Genomic DNA, 25,701 nt, shown 5'->3' with positions numbered 1-25,701 from the left:
ATTACTTCACAGTCCCTCCTCCCGGGATAGTATTGCTAGGGTGTCAATTTAAAAGGTAAGGAATATGCAGCTAGAAGTCTCTATCAGATGAATAAGTTACTTACCTTCAGTAATGCCTTGTCTGGTAGAGACTATATCAAGCCACAAATTCCTTATCGCCCTCCCCTTCTCCCCACTCTTCGAATGAAATTCTAGGGACAGGGATGTCTCCTTTTAGGGCCATAGTTTTGACACACCAGTGGCGACGCGGACGATGGTGACGATGGACGCAGATCCGATCAATGCCACCTAATGTTGCTCAGGGGTACTGCTCACGAAAAATCTTCCAGATCCAGTCTGACACCTGGGAAAATTCAAAAGGTAAGGAATCTGCGGCTAGATATAGTCTCTACTAGATAAGGCGTTACCAAAGGTAAGTAACTTGTTCATATCTCTCTCTCCCCCTTTCTCTCCCTCCTCTCTCTCTCTATCTCCCCCCCCCCCCCCCCCCCCTCCACTATGTAGTTCTAGTTAGGTCCGAGTTTATAGGAGGAGCATTCTATGTTTTGCTAAAAACGTTGGAGCTGTTCGATAAACCTTTGCCTAATTTTCCTGGAAAAAGGTTTCACCACCCTTGCTTCTGCCGTGGAAGTTTTGGGGTGATCCATCATGTGGGGCCAAGAAAATGGAGTGGGGGAACCCCAAAACGTTTTCCCATGTTAATTCACAAAATATATTTTGGGAAGCGATGCAGTAAAAATGACTGAACAGAATTATACCAAATGTGGCAGAAAGGTTTTGCTTAGTTATTTTCCAGAAATTTGCTTTGAAAGAGGTGCTCAGCGTGGGTTTGAAAGGATTTAAAAATAAATAGGTATACATGAGCAGTTAGTCATGTAGGTCTTCCACAGTAACAAAAAAAGCTCTCTCTCCCGGGTTCTGGGGGGTTGTGGAGGGGTAACAAACTTTTTTTCGTTTTCGTTTAAGATTTGTACCACAGTATTCCTACGGTACCAGGCAAGAAGCCATTGGTGAAAAATTGGCAACATGGGTATTTAACCGTCACTGCAGGAGTACCGCGGTGTTAAAAAAATGTTATAAAAAATTAATTGGCTGCCCACTGGGGGATGGGTATTAGCGGTGTAAAGTCCTATAATGGCTATTAAAGGCCCACTTCGTTATTATAAGTGCTCTCTTATGAATTCGGCCAATTACTCCAGAGTGGGCCTTTAATGTCTGATATAACCTGCTACAGCTTCTCCTGAACGTTATTTTTTTTTTTACTGTTAGCATTTATCTGCCTCTTCTAAACAAAAATCTCTACTGTGGATACTACCCACTCTCACACAGTAGTAAACTCTCTTCCTGCAGACCACAAGTCCCAAAAAGTATTACTTTGCGCCTCACTTCTCATGTGGCTTTCGCACAGAAATTCCTATTGATACGTTGGCCTTTCTGGGTTACCGAAACAGGCACCCCGTCTCCCCACGATCTCCAGGAACCAGGATCTGTTCAAGGCTAGTTTGATTTGAATCTCTGGGCAAAACCGCCTGAACTTTTAAGGTGCAGTAATCGTTTCTATGGTCAATTCAGCTCATCCGACTAGGTCCAATCAGTACCGGACAGATCCACTCAGAACTGCTAACGCAGAGGAGTCGGGCCCCCTTTCTTACCCCCCTGCAACAGACCTTTTTTGAATGCTTAAGGAATAAAAGATTTGGGTTTAATTTCAATTCACAATAACAATGCAACCCATTTGGTCACACAGTGAAGCTCTGAGTCAATTCAATCCAAATTCTTTATTCGGCACAAAGACTAATATCATAAAAGATCATAAAATATGTCACCAATAAATATAACATTTAAAAACAGTAAAAATTAAAAACAATCAAATTGTCCCTGTAAATTTGTACTACAATACAATGCTTTTCCTGAAATGTATAGTGGTCCAAATATAATGTGCAGTACCAAAACCTACAAAATGATATTCCAGTGCAAATCTAAGATTTGCAGCGGTTTTAAAATCCCTGATATTTTGTGCAATAAAAATTGAGTTATATGTAACGTCTCGTCAAACCCACAAAATAAGATAAAGTGCTGCGTGCTTTGTGTTGATACACAAAGCTCAAAGTCAATAAGTAGGATTAAATATGAATGTATTACAAATTCAAAGCCAAAGTAATATAAATCAGTCTCAGAAACATGGTATAGCAATACAAGATTATCAAAGGAAAGCCAAATTAGTGCACAAAGTTTACCCTCGATAGCAAGTAACTGATGAGGATTTAAGTAGCACTCATACAGAGTATAAGGAAAACAGTATGGTGGTGGGATTTAACGTTTTTTTCCTCCTGCCTACAATACACGAGATTACATTTCTTGCCAACTAACCTACACTAAAGAGTGCTAAATGGATGCAAGATTCGATTCAGAAAGTTAGAAAGGTGTCAACATAAAAGAACTGTAGAACAAAGCTCAAGAGTATTCCCTAGTTATACCCACAGAAAGACCCTTCTAGCAACAGTATCAAAGGTCCAATTAGTGATCTCCTTCAAACGACACTCTTTGGCAGACTCACTCTTAATTCTTATTTGATCTACGTATTCGAAGCGGCCTTGGACTACATCTCCTCATTTCGCACAGACCGTAGTAGTCCTCCCTTCTGCTTGTTCATTTTTATCACCTTTGACTCCCTTCACGCTTCCCTATCTTGTTCACACAATGTGCCTTTCTCAATTCATTAGATCATGCATCAGGCACCTGCATAGGAAAGAAAAACACTGCAACCAAAGAAAACATTCATGGTCAAGGTTAAACATTGCGAAATGCAAATGCTTAAGGCCTTCAGTCAAGTTAGCAAAGCAAAGATTCAATCAATGCATGCTGTAACCGCGTGAATACAGATACATAGACCGTCATGTTATACGTGTAAGGTGGAATTCTGATAGATACGTGTTCCATTATACAGTAAATACAGGATACCTTTAAATGAATATGTGAATACCTTAAGATTAGTTAATGTTATTGAAACACACACGTGTAAATATACATGAGAAGTGCTATAGCTGTGCGACTCCACCTTGTCCAATTCAAGTACCTCCACAGGGTCTACTTTACTCGAACACGCTTGTGGAGAGCAGGGCTGATCGCCTCCCCTGTGTGTCTTCGCTGCGGGCGGGAGGAGGGCACAATCATTCACACGGTCTGGCAGTGTTTATCCTTAGCTCGTTTTTGGAGGGGGGTATTTGACTTTCTATCGGAGGTCCTGGGGTGGGAGCTCCCACGTACACCAAGGTTGGTCCTGCTTCATGTTATGGAGGGGATAGGTGGCAACATTTATAAGAGACACCTCATGCAGTTGGGTTTTACATTGGCGAAGAGGGACATTGCCAGGGTATGGAAGGCGCCAAGGGCCCCATCTTTGGCCGCATGGAGAATGGGCTTGGCTTCTGCATGGGGTTGGAACAACCTATCTTTGTCACTAGGGGATGCCCACGCAAGCACTACAAAATTTGGAGATGCAGGGCGGACTTTCGGGGTCTGATGTTAGACCCGCCACCGACAGCGGAGACACATTCATTGGGATAAATCATAGGTACACCATGGGATGTGGGGGTGCTATGGGGGGGGGGGTTCAGAGAGATCCATTCGCCCTGTTATGCATATAAGTGGTGTGCAGGACTGTGCAGACCTGTGCGATCGGGGGGAGTGAGGGGGAGTTGGGGTTTATTGTTTATTTGTTGAATATATATGTATGGACATCGTTGGAAAAAAAATAAAAGTCCAAGTCATCAAATCTATATGGTTTGATTGGGCAGATGTCTCTGGGGTGCAGAGCTCTGCAATTTATGCGCAACTTGACAAATAAAATTTGTTTAAAAAAAATATATATATATACATTTTTTGTATATTTATTTCATACAACCAAAGATACTTTGTCGTGGTAAAATACGTTTTGCAATATCACTGGTTTTCATTGTAAGAAGTGGACACTGCATTTTTCAATCAGTACCATGTTATCCTATGGGAGGAAAACACAATCAGCAATACGCAGGTAAATAAACGATAAAAGATATTGAGCTTTTGGATGAAGAATCGGTACCAGGCAAGGTTCAGGTAAGTGACCTCACTGCACCATCAGCGGCTCTGGGGCGGTCAGGTGCAGAGGTCAAACTCAGGTTCTGGTGCCAATGTTATCCAATGAAGAAAGGAAGCAATCAAATTGGTACTACTTACAGGTAAGTAGAATGGTTTGGTAACTCAGTCTCCGGGGGTTAGTTTAAGCACAGGGGCCACAAGGCAGCACCAAACTTGCACCCTCAGCGGCACTGGGGAGGCCGGGTGCAGAAAGCCAACATAGCATTGGGTGCACAATGCAAACAAATGGAGAATCTTGGAATCTTAAGACAGCTAGGTTAGAGCAATCCAAAGCCTCCAGAGCACTATGGAGCACCAAGAGTGGCCGCTCCCACCAATCCTAGGGTTGCTCTCATGCTGCTGTGAGCAGTCCTAGGATTGGCCAAGGGAGTTGCTGCATCTGGTTCCTGTGTTGAAAGAAGAGGTCCGGAGTGAGAAAGTAGCCGAGTTCAGGTACGTTTAAAAAAAATATATATCATTTTAAGTGCACACGCACGCCTGCCCCCCTTCCGTAGATGTCGGCCGCCACTGCTGCAGGCATCAACGTGGAGTCCGGCTGGGGTCAATCCATGAGGGATTCTTGCTCAGGATCGCTAGGAAACCTTTTCTGGACCGGTGGGCTTTTTCGACTTCGCGGTTCCACAGGCAGAACTTTGGTCTTTAAACTTTGTTTTCTTCTGGACTCGTCTGCTGTTCACGGGAGATCAGGAGTCTTTTTTAGAAGTCAGGCAGTCCTCCCAGGGTTCTCGAGGTTGCAGGGCTGCGCGACGAGCCGCTCTTCTGTTGCAGGGACTTTGAGGGCTGAAGGCACATCGGTAGGGCTGTGGCCAAATCAGTTGGTATGTTCAATCTGTGCTGCTGCATGGCTCTTCTTAGTCTTCTTCTTCGTAGGTTCAGGTGTGCCCCTAAATACTCAATGTAGGGGTGTTACAGGGGTTAGGAGGCAGTAGCCAATGGGCAACTTACCTTTAGGGTGACTACACCCTTTGTATGTCCATTCCCTCTGGGGAGGGGGCATATCCCTAACCCTATTGGCTAGAATCCTCCAATACAATAAGGAGGATTCTCAAAGGAGGGGGTCACTTCAGCTCAGGGCACCTTAGGAGTGATCCTGGCTGAGAGGGGAAGACACCTCTCTTGCTTACTAATTTTCCCTCCGACCTTGTCGCCAAAAGTGGGGCTTGGTCAGGGGGGCGGGCATCTCCCCTAGCTGGAGAGACCCTGTTCAGCATAAAGCCTCTGAGGCTCACCACCGTTCTATGCTATTACTGTTTGGGGGTAGGTGTGAAGCACCTCCACCCAGAGCAGGCTTTGTTTCTGACCCACCAGAGCAAAATGCTCCTACCTCAGGGGATCAGAAACATGTCAGGCACACACTAGTGGTTAGGTAGGTTTGCAGGGGGCACCTCTGAGATGCCTGCTGAGTGCATTTATTAATGAATCCAGCACTCGTATCAGTGTGGGCTCATTAATCTTTGATGTTTGGTACCAAACATCTTGGAATTTGGCGAAGCCATCATGGAGCTGTGGAACAGCTCCCAGCCCGTGTACTAAGTATGGCTTCACTGTACACTTATATTGTCTAAGAATGGACTTGGACACTATTGGGGCATATCTGGTCATGCAGTTATGCCCTCACATGCAGGGGTGTAGCTTCACAGGGGTGTTTGGGGTGTTGTACACCCCATAAAATATATATTATTTAATAAATATTTGGGGACAGGAGCTTTCAGTGAGGTATGGTAAGGTATCAGTCAGATTTCACCTGCAATTTTTAAATACACATGCAGACTAAAACAAACAAACACACTCTCGTCTCTGTTTTGATGGTCTTAAAACATGGTTATTTGATAAAATACTGTGTTTAAAAATCCCCATCACAATCTGCACTCCTTTCCCTTTCCACTGGCCCTTAAACTACCCCCCCCCCCCCCATGAGCTGCTTCTCATATAATGATTAGCATGATATGCCAGCGTGATTGTTGGTAAAGCTGAAGCTTACCACCCCTCAGTCTTACTGACCAAGCTACTTCCCTGCTCCCATAAGGTATAGTGCACCCTGCCTTAGGGCTGTAAGGCCTGCTGTAAGGGTGACATACCTATATCTCTTGCAGTACTGGTAGGCCTGGCACAAAGGGATGTGTGCCAGGTCGACTCTTCACTTCCATCTGCACAAAAAACATGCAGGCTGCAGGGGCAGTGTCTGGTGAGTGGTTTCTTGGGGGGGGCAAAATTCATGCTGCAGCCCTTGGTCACATAGCCCTTAGTACCACTGGTACCTTTTACAAGGGACGTATATGTGAACCGGAGGTGTGCAAATTGTGGAACTAAAGGAACAGTTTGGGAAAGAATACAGGCACTGGGATCCTGCTTAGCAGGAACCCTGTGCACATTCAGTCAAAGATTTATCAGTCAGGCAAAAAGTGGGGGGTAACCATGCCAAAAGAAGTACTTTCCTACGCATAATACGTCAGCTGGACCATCAGTCAATTTAAGGATATAACCATGTATTCATGCAGTACAGGCAGAATTCAGTAATGTTCTAGAGAAAATTCAGCATAGATTCACCTTCTAAGAAAGGGAAAAAGTGGGCAAGCCCACTAACGGAGAAACAGGTCCTTTTATAGGACTTTAGACAATTACACCAATGCATGTTTTTTAATCTGTTTATTAGCATTTCATTAATACAAACACAGAACGTACCCTGGCAATGGGACATAGCACTAGTGGTGAGCGCATGGTTATATGGTTGACCGGGCTCAGGGCCTAAAAGTTAGGTCATGGTCCCATTAGCATTTCCAGTGGCGAAGCAGGATTGTTGTCATTACTACGCAGTTCCATCCCTAATCATACCACATCAATACATGATTCTCAGGGTATGCACCATTGGTAAAAGGAACAGGAATAAACATTTTACTACAGAATACATTTGAAGGCTCATAATTATACTACATTACGTTCAGATGTTCACAGTTTATTCAAGTGACATGACTTATTATATAGTATGTTACTCGGTCTGAGGCTGTTAAATTCTATGTCAGGACAGGAGGCCCCGATTATGCTTTCTCATTTCTTTATTAGAAATGCTCAGCAGCCAATTAGAAAAAAGTAGATAAAAGAGAAACTACAATACCCATAAACACCAGGGTATCACGTGACCGACCATAGTATAAAAGGTCATGTAGAAAGTATCACATCCTCTTTCTTTGCTGCTCTGCAGTCAGTTAAGTGTATTTTTCTCTTTACTGGATACTTAATGTTACTGCTTTGTTACCTTGTTTTCTGATATTGCATTTGTGCCTTTTGACGCTTCTGTGGCGCTCCATATTCGCGCGTCGCCGCGCTGCTTTTGCCCGGTTTCCTTGGTTCCCATACTGTTTTTCTCATCCCTTCCGCTCGCCGCTTTGGTCCGTTGCAGGGAGCGTGAGGTCACCACCCCAAGCCGGGCGCATCGCGCCCGCATCTTTGTTTGTTGTGGAGTGGGAGATAGGGGCTCAGAGGCTCGCGCATGGCATGCGAGCGCTCCAATATGTAAATACAGGCGGCCGTTACCGCGCATGCACGGCGGCCATGTTTTTTTACTATAACGGACAAATTTGTCAGGAGAAGGTCGCGTTTTCGGTGCCCATTGCCCACAGCCTGTGTATTTTCGCCCCAATTACGCCCTATTGTAACACAATAACAATTGGGCTGTACAATTCATCATAGGCTTTGCCTAGAGTGACAGTTTTTTCTCTATCAGCAAGCCCTCCCTCAATGTTTAATTCTTGCAGTGTGTTCAGGTTTCTACCTGCATTATTGGCTTGCTGTGGGGTTTGTTCACTCCCCCTGCATTGTGCCTTTGGCCATGAATGATTATTGTCATCGCTCTGTGGGCATTATAATTTGTTACACTTGTGTGTCATAATGGAGGACAATTATTATGAGGATGACTATTGCTGTGATGATGATGATGCCTCTGGCTCTCTGGAGCACGATTTGGTTGAGGCTTTGGATCAGGGAGTACAACATTCGGTTAATAAGGCGCTTGTTCGTGCCATTAACCCCTTGAAACGTCATTTGTCTCTCTATGCTCAACAACAGGGCTGGTTGCCGTCTGCTCGTGCCTCCTCTAAATCTCCTGTAAATCCTCACAAATCTGATTTCCAGAAATTGGCCAAACGTTTGTCTTCTGACAGGTCTACCCCTAAGGCGACGGTTGGAACTTCGGTTTCCGCCTTCCCTGCAACGGAGGCAGATGACACTCATTCCTCCACTTCGTCTGACCTTGACCCTCCTCCACGGAAAAAGGCTCTTAAGGAGCACTTCGTGGACGCTCCCTCACACCCCCCTATACTTACTTTTGATCCCTCTGATACCGTTCACCCAAATTCTTCTTCTTGGTTGCCATCCCCTGCAGTGGCGGAGTATGTACAGGCTCATATTCGCAAACCATTTGAAAAGGATGTCAGGGCCCGCCTGAGATCCGAATGTCCACGTCCCGACTTAGCTGACCATTTGACCGAAACTCCAGAAGTGGATCCTACAATGGTCACATATCTCAAGAAGTACGCCAAAGACCCTAAGAAGGGTCTGGATGGGTCTTGGCGTTCCTGCCAAGACAAATTGTTGGACTTGTTGGGCCCGCTAACTAAAATATTAGATCTTGGTGTTGTCGCTAAAGAGTCTTCAGCCCTTGTTGACCTTGATGAGCTCATTGAATGGTCCCAGAGGGCTATTTGCCTGTTGGGCAATGCCAACTGTGCGATTTCGTGTGAGCGGCGCTGTTCCATTCTTCTCAAACTCGATCCTAAGCTGGCGGATCTTTCCTCTTCCAAGTCCGGCCCCTTGGCTCAGGGCCAGTTATTTGGTCAACCGTTCCTGAAGGAGCTTACACACTTTGTGGCCTTGACAGGGCTCAGGCCTCGCTGCGCCGAGCGTTTCGACCGGTTTTTGCCAAGGCCGGACGTCACAGGGGGCGCTCGTTCGGCCGTGGCTCTCAACAGAATTCCCAGAGAGGATTCCAGTCCCACAGAGGTGGTGGTCAGGACTCCGGTTTCTCCACTCGTTCCAACTTCTATCCCTCTTGCAAAGGGAGAGGACAGTATAAGAAAGGTCGATTTGGCGGACACCAAGGAGGTCACCAGGACTCCAACACTTCAGGTGAGGTTAATTTCAGCTTCCGAGGTGGTTTTGGGGGGCAGGATCCAATTTTTTCTCCACAATTGGGGTCTAATCTCCAACGATGCTTGGGTGTTGGACACGGTTCAGGGTTACAAGATAGAGTTTTATCAGCCCCAGCCTCAAATCCTCCCTCCAACCCTGTTGTTTTTCTCCCTTCAAGATCAGGAGTTCATTTCAGCAGAAATAGACTCCCTTCTCGCAAAAGGGGCGATCTTTCGGACTACCCGTCATCCAGGAGGTTTTGTGGACACGTTTTTTCTGGTTCAGAAACGAGGGGGCGGATCCCGTTTGGTTCTCAATCTAAAGGAGGTCAACGGAGGGGTGGTGTACCGCCATTTCAAAATGGAGGGGATCCATCTGTTGCGAGATCTTCTCCGGGAAGGGGATTGGATGGTTCGCCTAGATCTCAAAGATGCGTATTTGTCGATTCCAATCTTCAGCCCCCATTGTCGGTTTCTTCAGTTCCAATGGCAGGGGAACTGGTTCAAATACAAGGTTCTCCCGTTCGGCCTCTCGTCAGCTCCTTGGTGCTTCACTAAGCTTCTGAGGCCCGTCGTGGAATGCTTGCGTGCTCGGGGTGTTCGCATGATTGTATACTTGGACGACATTCTGATCATGGCAGATTGTCCCCTCAAGTTGATTTCGCATCTGGAATGGTCGATCGACCTGTTACAATCTCTGGGATTTCTGGTGAATCCTCAGAAGTCTGTTTTCACCCCATCACAAGTGATAGATTTACTGGGTTTCCAGGTCAATTCTCTGACCTGTCAGCTTCTCTTACCCAATCAGAAGATTCGTTCCATCAAGAGGGAGTTGTCTTCGGTTTTCTCCAAACAGACTGTATCGTTGAGATCTATAGCACGAGTTGTCGGTCTATTGGTGTCTTCGATTCAGGCGATTTTCCCGGGCCCTCTGCATTACAAGGCGCTTCAACGTTTGAAGATCCGTCATCTCCAGAACGGCCTTCGCTATTCCGATCAAATTCCTCTTTCCGAGGAAGCGAGGTGGGAAATGCAATGGTGGTTGGACCACATGGAAGCCTGGAATGGGCGAGCCCTGTTCGGCTCTTCTCCGGAGATGGTGATAGAATCCGATGCCAGCCTGTGGGGTTGGGGAGCCCGGTGCGGTCCAATATCGACGGGGGGGGGGGTCGGTGTTCTCCTCACGAGTTGTCTCTCCACATAAATTGCCTGGAACTCCTGGCGGGGTCCTTCGCGATCCGTTGTTTCACTCCCCTTCGATCCAACTGTTGCATTCTTCTCCGCATGGACAATGTGTCAGCGGTTCGTTATGTCAACAAGTTGGGCGGCCCGAAATCCAGGATCTTAGCGGAGATCGCCAAAGACTTTTGGTACTTTTGTCTACAAAAGAAGATCACTGTTATTGCCGAATACCTTCCCGGTCGCAACAATCAGATTGCGGGCTGGAATTCGCATCATCTTCGGATTTCAGCGATTGGAGGCTTCATCCTCGAATATTCCGTTCTCTTCTCCGGTTTTTGGGTCAGTGTCACAACGACCTGTTCGCTTCTCGCCTCAACACTCAGCTTCCTCTGTTCTTCAGCTGGAGGCCGGATCCGGAAGCCCTGGCCACGGACGCATTTCTACAGATCTGGCCGTCACTTCTGTGCTACGCCTTTCCCCCTTTCATGATGATTCCTAGAGTCCTGGCTTGCACAAAGCGTTATCAGTCGTAACTGATTGTGATTGCTCCTCTGTGGAGGGCTCAAGCTTGGTTCCCAGTTCTCCTGGAAATGTGTTGTGCAGTGCCGCTCCTTCTTCCCCAGAAGTGGAATCTCTTGCTGGACCCTCTCGGCAATCCGCATCCCCTGATCCAGTCAGGCTCTCTCCTTCTTCTGGCATGGCGACTTTCGGGGACCGCTGGACGATCCCGGGCCTTTCACGAGACGCTTCCAACTTTATCAGTGGATCTTGGGCACCCAACACTCATAAACGCTACTCAGGCTCCTGGAAACGATGATGTGCTTGGTGTGTTCAACTGGAGACTGATCCCGCTGCAGCGGATGTATCTCTGATCATTAATTTTTTAGCGTCTCTTGCTTCCTCCGGTTTGGCTTACCAGACGATTAATAATTTTCGTTCCGCCATTTCGGCAGGCCACGTTCCTATTGATGGTAAACCCACGGGTGAGCATCCTTTGATTGCCAAATTGCTTAAGGGTATTCGTCTGGCGAAACCCCCATGTCCTAAGTACGTGTCTTTGTGGGATGTTTCCATTGTTTTGAAGTTCTTGGAGGCCTGGCCTTCCAATTCTTTACTTTCCCGTAAGCAACTGTCAGCCAAGCTGACCATGTTGTTATGTCTTGTTTCTTGCAAACGGGTGTCTGATGTTCGTGCTTTGGACTTGGCAGGTCGCAGTTTTACACCTGACGGTGTCACATTTCGTCTTTCCAAACGTAGCAAAACGAATACTTCCTCGATTACCTATCCTTCCTTTCCTAATCATCCAAACTTTGCGTTGTTCAATGTGTCAAGGATTATGAGGTATGTACTGCTCCTTTACGTTCAGATATGCATGGTCAACTGTTGATTGCTTTGCAGAAGCCTTTTCGCCCTGTTACCCCAGCTACATTGGCTCGCTGGGTTAGATGTCTCATGTCTGAAGCTGGCATTGATGTTTCCCTTTTTGGTGCTCATTCGGCACGGGGGGCTATGGCTTCTAAGGCATTCTCGATGGGTGTCACTTTATGTGACATCATGACGGCCGCAGATTGGTCTTCTGACTCCGTGTTAAAAACCTTTTATTACAAACCAATTGATCATATTGCTTCTATGGTGGTGGATCAGCTTTGAACAAGCCTAATCGGAGCCTCCTGTCCTGACATAGAATTCAAAATTTGCGAACATACGTGACGAGAATTTTCAATTCTATTAAGGACAAGGAGGCGAGGATTATCCCACCTGTTGTTATTGTTTTCTGCACGTTATGCATTTCTTCTGTTGTTTTTTGCATATGAATTATGTTTAGTGCAATTCATTATTTCTCTACCCTCCCTGTTTATGACTTCATTCTATATACTGGATGTGTATTACGGCTGTAGGTCTCTTTTCAGGTTCTGACCCAAAGTAACGGGGTTGCTGTTCCATCTGGCTTATCCTGTTTTCGCTGCTCTGCTGTTTCCGGGGATCTACTGCTGCCGAGTCCTGTGTTCTTCAAAGTGGACTTCTGCTGCTGCTGATGGTCTTTCTATCCCTGATGTTCAACGTTTCCTGGACTTCCTGTTTTAACTCTGTTTTTTCCTCACCAAAGAAAGAGGATGTTGTACTTTCTACATGACCTTTTATACTATGGTCTCTATGGTTGGTCATGTGATACCCTGGTGTTTATGGGTATTGTAGTTTCTCTTTTATCTACTTTTTTCTAATTGGCTGCTGAGCCTTTCTAATAAAGAAATGAGAAAGCATAATCCTCGCCTCCTTGTCCTTAATAGAATTGAAAATTCTTGTCACGTATGTTCGCTAATTTTGAATTGTCCTTGATTAGGCACATCGCGTTCAATGTGACTGGGAACGTCTCAGTCCTCTTCAGTGAAAACCCACAATTAAAAATTTGCAAACATTCGTGACAAGAATTTTCATTTCTATTAAGGACACGGAGGCGAGGATTATGCTTCTCATTTTCTTTACTGAAAATCTGAGCAGCCAATCAGAAAGTAGAAAAAACACTATGTACTACAATACCCATAAACCTAGTGGGTATCACGTAACAACCATAGAGTAGTCCCCTATAAATGGAGCACAAGAGAATTCTACATCCTCTTTCTTTGTGTGAAAAAAGTTAAGTCAAAATATAGTCACAGTCTGGAATCCGAGAAACAACTGGAAGAGTCCATTCAACCGAAGGAATCCAAAGGCAGCAACGAGAAAACTTGAAGTCAGCTTCAAAGTAACAGCATGTCCTGGAAGACGACGAAAGATCCTTCCTTAAAGGTGAAAAGGCAGCAAAGTTCACTTGAGATCAGAACCTGAAATAGAAATATAAAGCCGTAATACCACACTCCCAGGAAGAGATAAAGCAAAAAGGGAGGGGAAAAAACATCCGCATAAATATACATTGCATTATAAAACATTTCAAATCAGACAGTACAGTACTGATTATGGGTGGGATAATCCTCGCCTCTGTGTCCTTAATAGAATTGAAAATTCTTGTCACAAATGATTGCAAATTTTTAATTCTATGTCAGGAACGGAGGCTCCGATTATGCTTGTTCAAAGCTGCGCCACCACAACAGATGCAACATTTACAATAGGTTTATAATAAGTTTTAAATGTAGAGTCAGAGGACCAATCAGCTGCATTCATAATGTCCAATAAACTGACTCCCATAGAAAAGGCCTTGGATGCCATAGCACCACTAGCAGAATGAGCACCAAATTTGGAAACATCAATACCAGCTTCGCTCATGAGCCAACGCACCCATCGTGCCAGTGTAGCTGGGAACACTGGACGAAAAGGTTTCTGTAGAGAAATCAACAATTGACCTGCCATATCTTGACGAAAACTTGCAGTACTTACCTCATAATCCCGGATACATTGTACCACACACAGTTTTGGATTGTCAGGAAACGCAGGATATGTGACAGACGTGGTGTTACTTTTAGTGCGTCTGGTGACCAAAAAAGTAACACCCTCAGGAGAAAATCTGCGACCCGCTCGATCGAGGGCGCGGATATCAGATACACGTTTACATGATACCAAACAAAGTAGCATTGCTAGTTTGGCAGAAAGCTGTTTGCGAGACAAACCCTGATTGACAGGCCATGAATCCAAGAAGCGTAAGATAATGGAGACATCCCAGAGCTCGGAATATTTAGTACACAGAGGTTTTACCAACCGGATACCCCTAAGTAATTTACACACTAAAGGATGGTCACCAAGTGGTTTGCCCTCAAGGGCCACGTGACCTGCCGAGACGGCTGATCGAAAATTATTAACAGTACGATAAGCAAGACCTGAAGCGGCTAAGGACGCTAAGAAGTTCACTACCAAGGAGACATCTGCTGCAGAGGGATCCACATCCCGTCAAGAGCACCAATCACACCATTGTTTCCATGCTGTAGCATACCGTTTGTGTGTGTTGGGTGACCAAGCCTCATTGATAAATCTGGTAGCGTCTCTCGAAAGGCCAGGGACTTTCCAACGATCCCCGAAATTCACCAAGCGACCAGCTGTAGTTGACCTGATGTTATCAACGGATGTGGAGATTGGAGAGCGTCTAACAATAGATTCCACCGAAGGGGAAGAAGAACCGGAACCGCACATAACATTTCTAGAATTACTGGGAACCACGCTTGTGCCCTCCAAAGAGGAGTGATCAGAATCCATTCCGAGCGATAACATTTGGTTCGGGCTAGTACCCTGGGAATCATTACAAACGGAGGGAACGCATAACAAAGCACTGGAGGCCATATTTGCAGAAAAGCATCCGTGGCTAGAGCCTCCGGATCCGGACGCCAGCTGAAGAACTCCGGAATTTGTTTGTTGAGTCGGGAGGCAAACAGATCGATCCGACAAGGGCCCCACAACCTGTTCAACAATCGGAACATTCAAGGGTGAAGCCGCCAATCGCTGAAATCTCGGAGATGTCTGGAATTCCAATCCGCAACTTGGTTGCTGCACCCTGGAAGATACTCCGCTACTACAAAGAGACTGTTCTGAAGGCAAAAGTGCCAAAAGTCCTTGGCAATTTCTGCTAGAAGACGGGACCGAGTCCCCCCCAACTTGTTGACATACTGAACCGCCGACACGTTGTCCATGCGGAGAAGGATGCAACAATTTGTCTGGCGGGGTGAGAGGCAACGAATCGCAAAGGAGCCCGCCAGAAGCTCCAGGCAATTGATGTGAAGGTTCAACTCCTCTGGAGACCAACGGCCGCCAGTCGACACTTGACCGCATCGGGCTCCCCAACCCCACCGACTGGCATCGGATTCGATCACTACCTCTGGAGTGGTGCCGAATAGGGCTCGACCGTTCCACGATTCCATATGTTCCAGCCACCACAACATCTCCCACCTCGCCTCCTCTGAAAGAGGAATCTGATCGGAATACCTGAGGCCTTTCTGGAGATGGCAGATTTTGAGGCGTTGAAGCGCTCGGTAATGAAGGGGACCCAGAAAGATCGCTTGTATAGAAGAAGCTAACAACCCTACGACCCGGGCTACGGACCTCAAGGACACAGTCTGCTTGCTCAAAATCAACCTCAACTCTCTCTTGATCGATCTGATCTTTTGCTGGGGTAAGAGGAGTTGACAAGTGAGGGAGTTGACAAGAAAGCCCAGAAACTCCACCGACTGAGATGGAATCAACACTGATTTTTGAGGGTTGATCAAGAATCCCAGATTCTGAAAGAGATCCGTGGTCCAGGCAAGATGTTGTAAAACAAGACGAGGACATTGACCCATGATGAGAATGTCTTCTAGATAAATAATGAGGCGAATGCCCCTGGCACGAAGAAACTCGACCACGGGCCTCAGAAGCTTCGTGAAGCACCAAGGCGCTGACGAGAGTCCGAAAGGAAGGACTTTGTACTCGTACCACATTCCCTGCCATTGGAATTGAAGAAAACGACAATGAGGTCCGTAAATGGGTACTGACAGATAAGCATCTTTCAGATCTAGGCGGACCATCCAGTCCCCTTCCTTAAGAAGATTGCGAAGAAGATGGATCCCCTCCATCTTGAAATGACGATATACGACCCATCCATTGAACTCCTTGAGATTTAAAACAAGCCTGGATCCACCCCCCTTCTTCTGAACTAGGAAGACGTTGCTGACAAAGCCGTGAGGATGACGAACCGTCCGCTCTATGGCCCCATTTTGGAGAAGCAAATCTATCTCGCTGGAGAAGAAAACCTGATCCAGATGGGAAAAAAACATCGGACGTGGGGCAAGACTCTAAGAGGGAGAATGAAGAAACTCTATTCTGTAACCCTGCACCGTATCCAGGATCCACGCATCCTGCGTGATCTCTTGCCATTTGTGAAGAAAAAACTGGAGACGGCCCCCCAAATGAACCTCTGAAAAGGGGATTAAGCTCACCTGAAGGAGTGGCATCGCGTTGACCTCCTTGGTTGCCTCCATAGCGTCCCTTTTTGTTGACATTACGGGATCCACATGTGGGGTAAAAATTGGCGGAGGAAGTGGACTCCTGATATTTTCCACGTTGAGAATCATTGCCTCGCTGGGTGCCTCTTGGTAACCTCGGCCGAACGACCGCCCCTATATCGTCCGGCCCGTCCAAAAACTGGATGAAAAGCCCGCTTTAAGGAACCCTGTGCTTTATCAAGGCCATTGAAGGTTGAGACAAACTTAGTTAACTCTTTTAAAAAGGGTTGACCAAAGAGGAGACCCTGAGCCAAAGGGCCGGACTCCGAAGAAGACAACTCAGCTAGCTTTGGATCGAGTTTTAAAAGGATAGAGCGGCGGCGCTCACTGGACATGGCACAGTTTGCATTGCCTAATAAACATATTGCACGTTGAGCCCAACCAATTAAATCATCTGGATTGATAATCTGCCCTGAGGCTTTGGAAATGTAACCCAAATCCAAAATCTTTGTTAGGGGGCCGGACAAATCAAGCAACTTATCCTGGCAGGATCTCCATGCACGATCAAGACCCTTCTTCGGATCCTTCGTATATTTTTTAAGATATGTAAACATGGAAGGATCCACATCAGGAGTATCCGCCACCTTGTCCGCTAGGTCTGGGCGTGGGCATTCAGAACGCAAACGCGCTCTAAAATCCTTGTCAAAAGGCTGATGTAAGTGGGAATGGACGTAGGTCGCAACTTCAGTTGAGGGGAGCCATGAAGAAGAATTAGGATGGACAATTGTAGAAGGCTAGAAGGTCAATAAAGAGGGATGTGAGGGGGCATCCACAAACCCCTCCTTACGTGATTTCTTTGCGGGAGGAGGAGAAGGCTCCGACTCCGACGAAGTACCAGAGGAGGTATTACCATCATCTCCGGGAGGAGAGCTGGACGAGTATCCTTGGACGTAGATCCATAAGAATGGTCCGATGCCATGGTTTTTGCGAGTTTTGCAAAATCTGAAGAGTGTGGATTTTTGGAACGTTTAACACCAGAAGAAGTCCGGGACGTTGAGGTTGGAAGCCAGCCTTGCTGTAAGGCATAGTTACATAAATAGGTTCAATAGCCCTGACCATAGCTTTGTTAACGGAGTGCTGAACTCCCCCATCTAGAGCTTCGACAAGCTCATACTCCAAAGACCCAGAGGGTTCCTCTTCAAAATAGTCTGCCTCATCATAATAGAATTCAGACATTGTAGGCACTTAAAAGTGACAATATCTACCCACAGGAGGAAATTAATGGAGTAAAATGCACTATCAGAGATGTACCAAGTTGAAAGATAATGACCGTGATAAATAAGGGGAGTGGCCAAACCCCAGGCAAGCCAAACAACATAGGAATGAAGTAAATCCAAATGTGAAAATATGCAAATATTTAAATGTGGAGGGAGGGCTTGCCAAACAATGCCACTCTAGGCAGAGCCTATGCTAATTATACAGCCCAAGCCCTCTTGTAGACTTGGACGTCACTGGGGAGGCTGGCAAGCTTGTGGGTATAGAGCCAAGTAAAAACGCTGCTCCTGCGTTCAAATTATACCGGTAAAAGTTGTGGAGAAATGCCGGTATGCAAATATGGCTGCCGCGCATGCGCGGACAGCCGAAACAAGCCAGAAAGAGGACAGCGCTCTCTAAGCGCGCGCGTCCTCACTCCCCCTGCTCCCGCTCCACTGAAAAGCTAAACGGGCTTAAAGCGCCCGTAAGCGGGAGGCGAAACGCACTCCCTAAGCAAGCGGTGCCCTGGAAACGAAGCGGCACCAACAAATAAGTAAAGCGGCAAGCACCGACACTTTGCAGGCAGAAAGCGCGAAAGAGCGCGGGGTCGAGCAAGCGTCACCGCAGAAAAACGCACACAGAGAAAAGACGGCAATGCGAGCAGCACGCGCCGCAACTCTACAATTCAACAATGAAAGTAAGCCAATAACCTTAAGCATTCATAATAGGAAAAGGTGAAACACTTAACTGGCTGCGGAGCAGCAAAGAAAGAGGATTCAGTATTCTCTTGTGCTCCATTTATAGGGGACTACACTATGGTTGTTACGGGATACCCACTAGGTTTATCGGTATTGTAGTACATATTGTGTTTTTTCTACTTTCTGATTGGCTGCTGAAATTTTCAGTAAAGAAAATGAGAAGCATAATCGGAGCCTCCGGTCCTGACATAGAATTCTTTATTAGTGATAAACAACAACGATCACGTGCTAACGTACGTCGCATCCAAAATGGAAGAAAACACATTTATCTGAAGATAGCGTGATATTGATTTCTTGTGCAGTAAACACTACAATAAAAAAAAATCCATGACCTTCTGTAATGCTAAATATTACCAGCACGTAATTCGCTCATTAAACTAAAAAAAGTTGCAGCGTCTCTAACTTGTCTGAAATAAAATGTTATTTTCCTAAAAATAATATTTGGGCAAACTCCTCGCCTCCGACCAGCGGTTTACGTTCACATGGTCTGTATATTTGTTAACGCATTGAAAGAGAATTAGATGCAACTTGTCTTGCATATGAGAAACAACAAACTCGACAAACTTTACTAATCATTTCGCATCGCGCCCCAGAAACGCTTTCGACTGTTTACAATAAAGGCATTTTACGCTGGGAGAAGAGGAACGTGGGTAGTGTAGTTCACAGGGATTATTCAGCAATGAGTTATTGAAGAATCGACCAATACGTGCCGCCCGGGCATTCTGACTCCGTTTCTTAATATTATATTCCTTGCACCCCAGGGACTGTCTAACCGCCTCACTCTACTCCAGCAGCTACGAAGAACGGACTTTGTGTCGGCTTTGGCATTTCACGTGGCGAATTTCACACCACCGCAGCTTCTGTCTCCATGGCAATAACTGACAGTCGAGTGACATCGCAATAAGCGCTACTCTGATTGGACGAGGCTCTCGCAAAGACGGCTTCTGATTGTAGGGAGTCTATCGAGTACCGAAGAGGCATAGGTGGTGGAACTAATAAAGCAACCAGCAGGGTAAGTACTTTCTCTTCCTTTTTGGGGCAGAACTTTAAAAACATGCTCCCCAGTGAGATTACAGTGGACAGCCGGTGTCTACGTTGTTTGTATTTGAATACCCAGAGAGAAGCCGCACAGCGCATATGTTTTCTTGCAGGCCAGGCCGCACAGCAGAGCGCCAGATTTCCAGCCGCAAGCTTCAAAACAAATGTTCGACCAGGTCAGGCAGGCGCCTGGACTGTTCTCCAGCAAAGGCAGCTTCCAGCCCCCCTTACGAAGATACGCTTGCTAGAGTATGCGTTCCTGAAGCTGGCTCGTTATGTACATAAACGTATCGAGAGGCATCTTCTTAATATTAACATTTGCAGTTTGATTATCTAAAAATACTTGACCCAGCCCATTTTGCAATTCATTTTGGAAGTCAAAGGTGGCATGTACAGTAACCAGTTAAATACATTGTGTACTTTTAGGGGCTTACCTGCATTAACTCCAAGTGTATAATGCATTGCCTGCAGTAAGAATTTTGCGCGGTCTCGGGTTGAACCATACTTGTTTCAGGGAGTGACTCCACCCATTCTAGCAAAATGGATTGTATGCCATGTAATGTTGCTGGGTGCCAGGCTGTGTTGCTTTCCCCCACAGACTCACAGGAAACGTTCTGTATGTAGATGGAGCCTTTATTACACCTTCTAGATCACCTACAGAGATAGCGCCGGGCAACACGCTCCGATCGCGTCTCTCGCTCGCGCGCTATGCCTCGCGCATGCGCAGTAGCGTCCGAACGGCCGCTACGCACATCTACGTCACTGCGTAGTGCGCGCGTCCATTAGACCGCGACACTACATATCTCCCCCTTTTCATATCACACACACAAAGTCCCCGACCCGGAGGTCAGTCCATTTCAAAGTCTCTGAACTTGGATGGTCTCACCACTGCTCTTCCCCCCCGGATGTGTCTTACCGGAGTGGAATGTCCTTCTCGGCTTCCCTCTGCGACCGGGCCTCCATCGGTACCTTTCGGAGTGCCCGGGCTCTCGCTCTCTTTTACCTCGCCATCTTCTCTAGTGGTCTCCCCCAAGGGTCTTCTCCCTGAGTTGTCTCTCTCTTGCTCACCACTCATGTCCTCTCCGTGGCCTCCCTCGGATGAGTCTGTGTCCTTTCTCGGCCCTTCTGCCGGGGTTTCCCCTTCCGTGCACTCTCGGGGCCACTGTAAGATCTTATTGCATTTGGCCATGCGCTCGTGTGACCACACGTTACCGTCACTGAGCAGTGCCGCCCGGTCATACACTTCTTCTACTCTGAGGGGTGGGGAGTACTTGCTTTCTCCTTTCCGCTTAAGGACTGCCAGCTTCACTCTGACCCACTCCCCTTTTTCCAACGCCGTTTCTTTTGTCCTCTTGTGGCGGTTGTAGTGTTCCGTATAGATGCGTTGTGCCTTCTGCAGGTTGTGCTGCACCACTGCTGGAGACCATTTGCTGGTGATGGTCTTCTCCTGCCACGCCACATTGTCTCTGGTAAAGGGTTGCCGTCCCCGTAAGATCTGGAAGGGGCTGTACCCCGTACCGGTGGGGGTGATGCGGTACGCCCATATCGTGCTGAGCACCTCTTTCTCCCAGTTTTTGCCTCTTGTGATAGCCGCCTGTATGGAGCCCATCAGCACCCTGTTAAACCTCTCTACTTGTCCATTGCTGGATGGGTGGTATATCGAGGTGCGTTTGAGTATTATGCCGTTCCTGTTCGCAAACGTGACCCACTTGTCGGAGATGAACTGGGGGCCATTGTCGCTGATAATGCTCCTGGGTATGCCTTCCCGGAGGAACACCGCCTTGAGGAAGCGTAGTATCTCGTCCGTGTCCATGATCTCGTTGATGTGCACTTCTGGCCATTTCGAGTATTTATCCACTAGTACACAGAGATATTTGGGGATCCCCTGGTCGTCCAGTATTGGCCCCAGGATGTCCACTGCTACCTCTTCCCACGGGTTGCTGGGGTTTGTGAATTTCCCTAAGGGTGGTCTCATAGGTTTGAGTGTCTTGTCCGCCCCTAGGCACTGCGCGCAGTCCTTCACGTGCCTCTCTACATGCGTGTCCATCCCTGGCCACCAGTAAGTTTGTTTTGACCTGGCCTTTGTCTTCACAATCCCCAGGTGGCCTTCGTGAAGTATGGCTAGCAGGGTGGGTACGATGTTCTCCGGCGGCACCACCCTGTCACCCCTGTAGACAAACACTCCGTCGTTGCCCACCGACAGCTCTTCTCTGACTTCGTAAAACTGCCTGATTTTTGATCTTTGTCTCCTTCTGTCCGGCCATCCCCGCACGATGTACGCCTTGATTTCCTCCATGTCATCATCCGCCTCATACGCGTTCTTCCATTCCTGCCTGCTGATGGCTTTTTCCGGATCGTCCGTCAGAGCCACCATCTCGTCGTCGTCTTCCCTGTCGTTGGAGGCGCTGTCCATCGCAGATGCCCTGCTGAGGTAGTCCGCTATTTTGTTTCTGGAGCCCGGGATGTACTCCACGTCGTACCTGTACTCCAGGAGTTTCAGTGTCATTTTCGCAATCCGGGGCGTGGCACTGGCATGGCCATCTGATGTCAGTACTTTCACGAGAGGCTTGTGATCTGTCTTCACCTGGAATCTGGTTCCCCACAGGAACTGACGGTACTTCGCCATGGCCCACACTACCGCTAGCATCTCTTTCTCTATCACACTGAACTTTTGTTCCGATGCTGTCAGCGTCCGGGACGCGAAGCTGATCGTCTCCGTTCCGCCTTCTGGTCTTTCCTGCATGAGCACCGCTCCCAGCCCCTTTTCACTCGCGTCCGTCATCAATATTGACCGCCCCTGGGGATCGAATCCTTGCAACGGGATCGCTCCGCCAATTTCCCGTTTCACTGTGTCGAACTCCTCTTGCGTCTCCTCTGTCCATGTGAACGCCGTCTTATCCCTCGTGAGTTGCCTCATGTGGTGGGTTTTTGTGGCAAAGTGGTGGACGAATTTACTATAGTACTCTGCCATCCCTAGAAACGACCGTACTTCTTCCTTGGAGGTGGGTGGCGGTGCTTCGCAGATGGCCTTTACGTTCCCTCTCTTCGGCGTTATTCCTTGCGCCCCTATCTCGTGTCCCAGGTAGGTGACTGATGTCATTCCAAAATGACACTTCTCCCACTCTGCTGTTAGGCCCTTCTCTTCCAGGATCTTCAATACTGCCGACAGTTTCCTGTCATGGTCCTCCAGCTCCGTCCCCATCACTAGGATGTCGTCCTGAAAGTATTGCACTCCCTCAATGTCCTTGAATAGGCGGGCCATTAGCTTCTGGAACACCGCCGCTGCCGAGGCGAGACCAAAGGGCATGCGGCAGAATTGGTAGCAGCCGAACGGCGTGATGAACGATGTCAATTTTTTGCTTGTCGGATGTAGTGCTACCTGGTGGTATGCCGATTGCAAGTCTATGGTGGAGAACCATTGCACTCCTTTCGTGCGGGCCAACATTTCCTCTATGCGTGGCAAGGGGAACCTTTCCACCACTATGCACTTGTTCAACTCCCTGAGGTCCACACAGAGGCGCACTTTGCCTGACGGTTTCATGGCCACCACCAAAGGTGCCAACCACTCCGCGCTGTCAATGGGCTCAATGATTCCCCCTTCTTCCAGTCGGAGGAGCTCCTGTTGCACCGCCTCCCTTACCGCAATCGGGATGTTCCGTACCTTGTGCGCTACCGGCCGGGCGTTTTCTTTGAGGACGATTTTGTGGGAGAACTTCTCCAGCCTCCCAATCGTCCCGCCGAAGACCTTCAGGTGCCCGCTCCGCCATTTTTCTGCCGTCGACTCCTCACCGTCCAGAGTCACCATCACCTGGGTGTCCCCTCCTGGGTTCAGCTGTATTCCCAACACTCCTTGGTCCATCCAGCCCAGGACTGACGGTCCCTTCTCCGCGACGTACAGCTTGCAGAGCGCACTCCGCTCCTTGAACTGGAACTTCATTGTCTTGAACCCTACCATCGGGATTGGGTCCCCTGTGTAGGTGACAGGTCGAATGTCGGGGGGTTCTAGTTGTGCGCCCCACGTGGGTCTGAACCTCTCGTTCCATACTGAACGTTGAATGATCGTGTAAGGGGATCCTGAGTCCGCCACGATGGTGATGGGTATGCCTCCTATGATCATGTCGCACTGGGGTTTGCGCGTTCTTCTCCCCTCTATGCCCAGTACCTGGTCTTCAATACACAGGACTTCATCGTCTTCTTCACGGCCTTCTGCTTCTTCCCCCTCGTCCTGTGCCACGAACTTCACCGCCTGCTGTCTTCCTTTTCTGCGGCATACTTTTTCGTAATGGCCAACTAGGCCGCAGAACGCACACTTGGCTCTGAATGCGGGGCACCGTTTGTCGTGCGCTGCATGGTTCGCGCTGCCGCACCTGTAGCATTTCATGGCCTCGCCTTTTCCTTGTTTCCATGTCGGTCCGGGTCTTGGTTTCCCTGTGGCCGCTCCTCTGTACTCCCCCGTCGTTTGTTTCCCCCGCGTCTGGTGGTCCGCGTCGTCTACCTTGTTGACTGTGAGTCTGGGGGCCGGTTCTCTCTTGGCTGCTTCCGCACAGCGTTTTGTTAGCTCCGCTCTCTTCACTATGGCGATCACTTCGTTCAGCGTCGCATCTCCATTCGCCCATAGTTTGTCCTGTACTGACTTGCTTGTCGTGTGCATGACGATCTGGTCCTTGATGAATTCGTCCTGCAGTCCGCCATACCTGCACGTCATCGCCAGCTTCCGCAGCGCCGCCACGTAGTCATCTACGGATTCCCCCGCTTCTTGCTTCCTCTGCTGGAAGTTATAGTGGTCGATGGAGGTGCACACTGCTGGTCGATAGTGGTTGTCCAAATCTTCTATGGCGTGGGTGAACACGTCTGTGTCCCCTACAGGTCTGGTGGTCGGCGTGAGATTTTGAAACACTCGTATCCCTTCTGGTCCTAGGTTGTGTAGAAGTATCCTCTTCCTCCTGGCGCTAGAGAACGCCTCCTCGTTCTCATCTTCTAGCGCTTACAGGTAGTTTCTGAAGTACTCCCTCCAGTCTTCCCACTTCATTATGGGTTCTCCCGGGCGTGGTAGGAAAGGTATCGGCGTCGTCAGAGTCGATGACTGTGCACTCATTTTGGCGTCCACTTGCTTCCTTGGGCTACCTGGTGCGTCCGTCCCCGCTCCCCTGCTTCGGGTACCTGGGACTGCGTTCGAGCTGGCTGCTCCGTCGTCCCCTGACTCCGCCAGGATCTCCTCTGCGGTTCCGCTGTCCGCCTGCGATATCCTCTACCTCGTGGCTGGCTCCTCCGCTGCCCACGTGCCACTCCCCGGCTTCTATCTGCCTCTGCCGCGCTCTCCCGGTGTGTAGGTGTCTGCCCTTGGTCCCTCCGGTCTTCTTACCGCTTAGGGTGGTATCTCTCCTGGTGGGCTTCTTCTCTGATGCAGGTTAGGGGGGCACCTTCCACCTGTTGCACATAGGGTTCTTCTTATCCCACCCTCGTCGCCACTGTAATGTTGCTGGGTGCCAGGCTATGTGTTGCTTTCCCCAACAGACTCACAGGAAACGTTCTGTATGTAGATGGAGCCTTTATTACACCTTCTAGATCACCTACAGAGAGAGCGCCGGGCAACACGCTCCGATCGCGTCTCTCGCTCGCGCGCTATGCCTCGCGCATGCGCAGTAGCGTCCGAACGGCCGCTACGCACATCTACGTCACTGCGTAGTGCGCGCGTCCACTAGACCGCGACACTACATGCCACTCCTAGCTATGTGATTGATTATCGTAATAAATACCCACCAAATCCTTGAGATGGTTAAGATTAATCTGCCACTCAAATTTAATATATTGTATTGTTTCGCAACATTTATATAGCGCTTACTGCCCCTATGTGGGACGCTGAAGCACTTGCCTACATGGGTAGCACTGTGTAGTGTGAGGGGGGAAGTGTGTTGTCTTTGCTTTCATCCTATGGTGAAGTGTTTCCGTGTCATGGATGATGACCATTGAGGAGCGGTTATGTTATAGGACACAGCACTTAGCAGGGTGATGAATGAAGAGGTGTGAGTTATGGTTTTCAGTAAAGCTTTTAGTAGCTTACCCATTCCCTTCATAGTATTTCTTATGATACTTAGCTGATTGCTTCACTAGGCTGTCCATTCTGGGATATTTTCTTTCCTGTTGCGACCAGCCAATTAGAGCACTTGCTCCCACTGGACCTTCACTCCTGCACTAGCTAGAGGGCCAGAAGGAAAAAAACACCCCCTAGGCCAATCGGAATGTTCTATTTTTTTTTAATTGAGCTTGCAGGACTCTAGCGAGAGTCCCTTGAAACCAACCGTCCAGATA

The 25,701-nt window shown here is 48.0% G+C and overlaps 1 protein-coding gene across 2 annotated transcripts in view; it reads left to right on the top strand.

Moving 5' to 3' along the window:
* The window catches only part of ARL2BP (ARF like GTPase 2 binding protein), a 411,377-nt gene that overhangs the window by 38,078 nt on the left and 347,598 nt on the right, over positions 1 to 25,701 (top strand). Inside the window, exon 1 of one of the 2 annotated variants that reach the window (XM_085637999.1) lies at positions 19,233 to 19,366. The exons of the other annotated variant lie outside the window; for it this stretch is intronic. The gene's annotated coding sequence lies outside the window, so the exon portion shown is untranslated. Of the gene's footprint in view, positions 1 to 19,232; positions 19,367 to 25,701 lie in introns of those variants that run through there. 2 annotated transcript variants of the gene reach the window in all.

Source organism: Triturus cristatus, chromosome 12 (assembly GCF_964204655.1).
Source record: "Triturus cristatus chromosome 12, aTriCri1.1, whole genome shotgun sequence".
NCBI lineage: Eukaryota > Metazoa > Chordata > Amphibia > Caudata > Salamandridae > Triturus > Triturus cristatus.
This window is presented reverse-complemented; position numbering and strand designations above follow the sequence as displayed.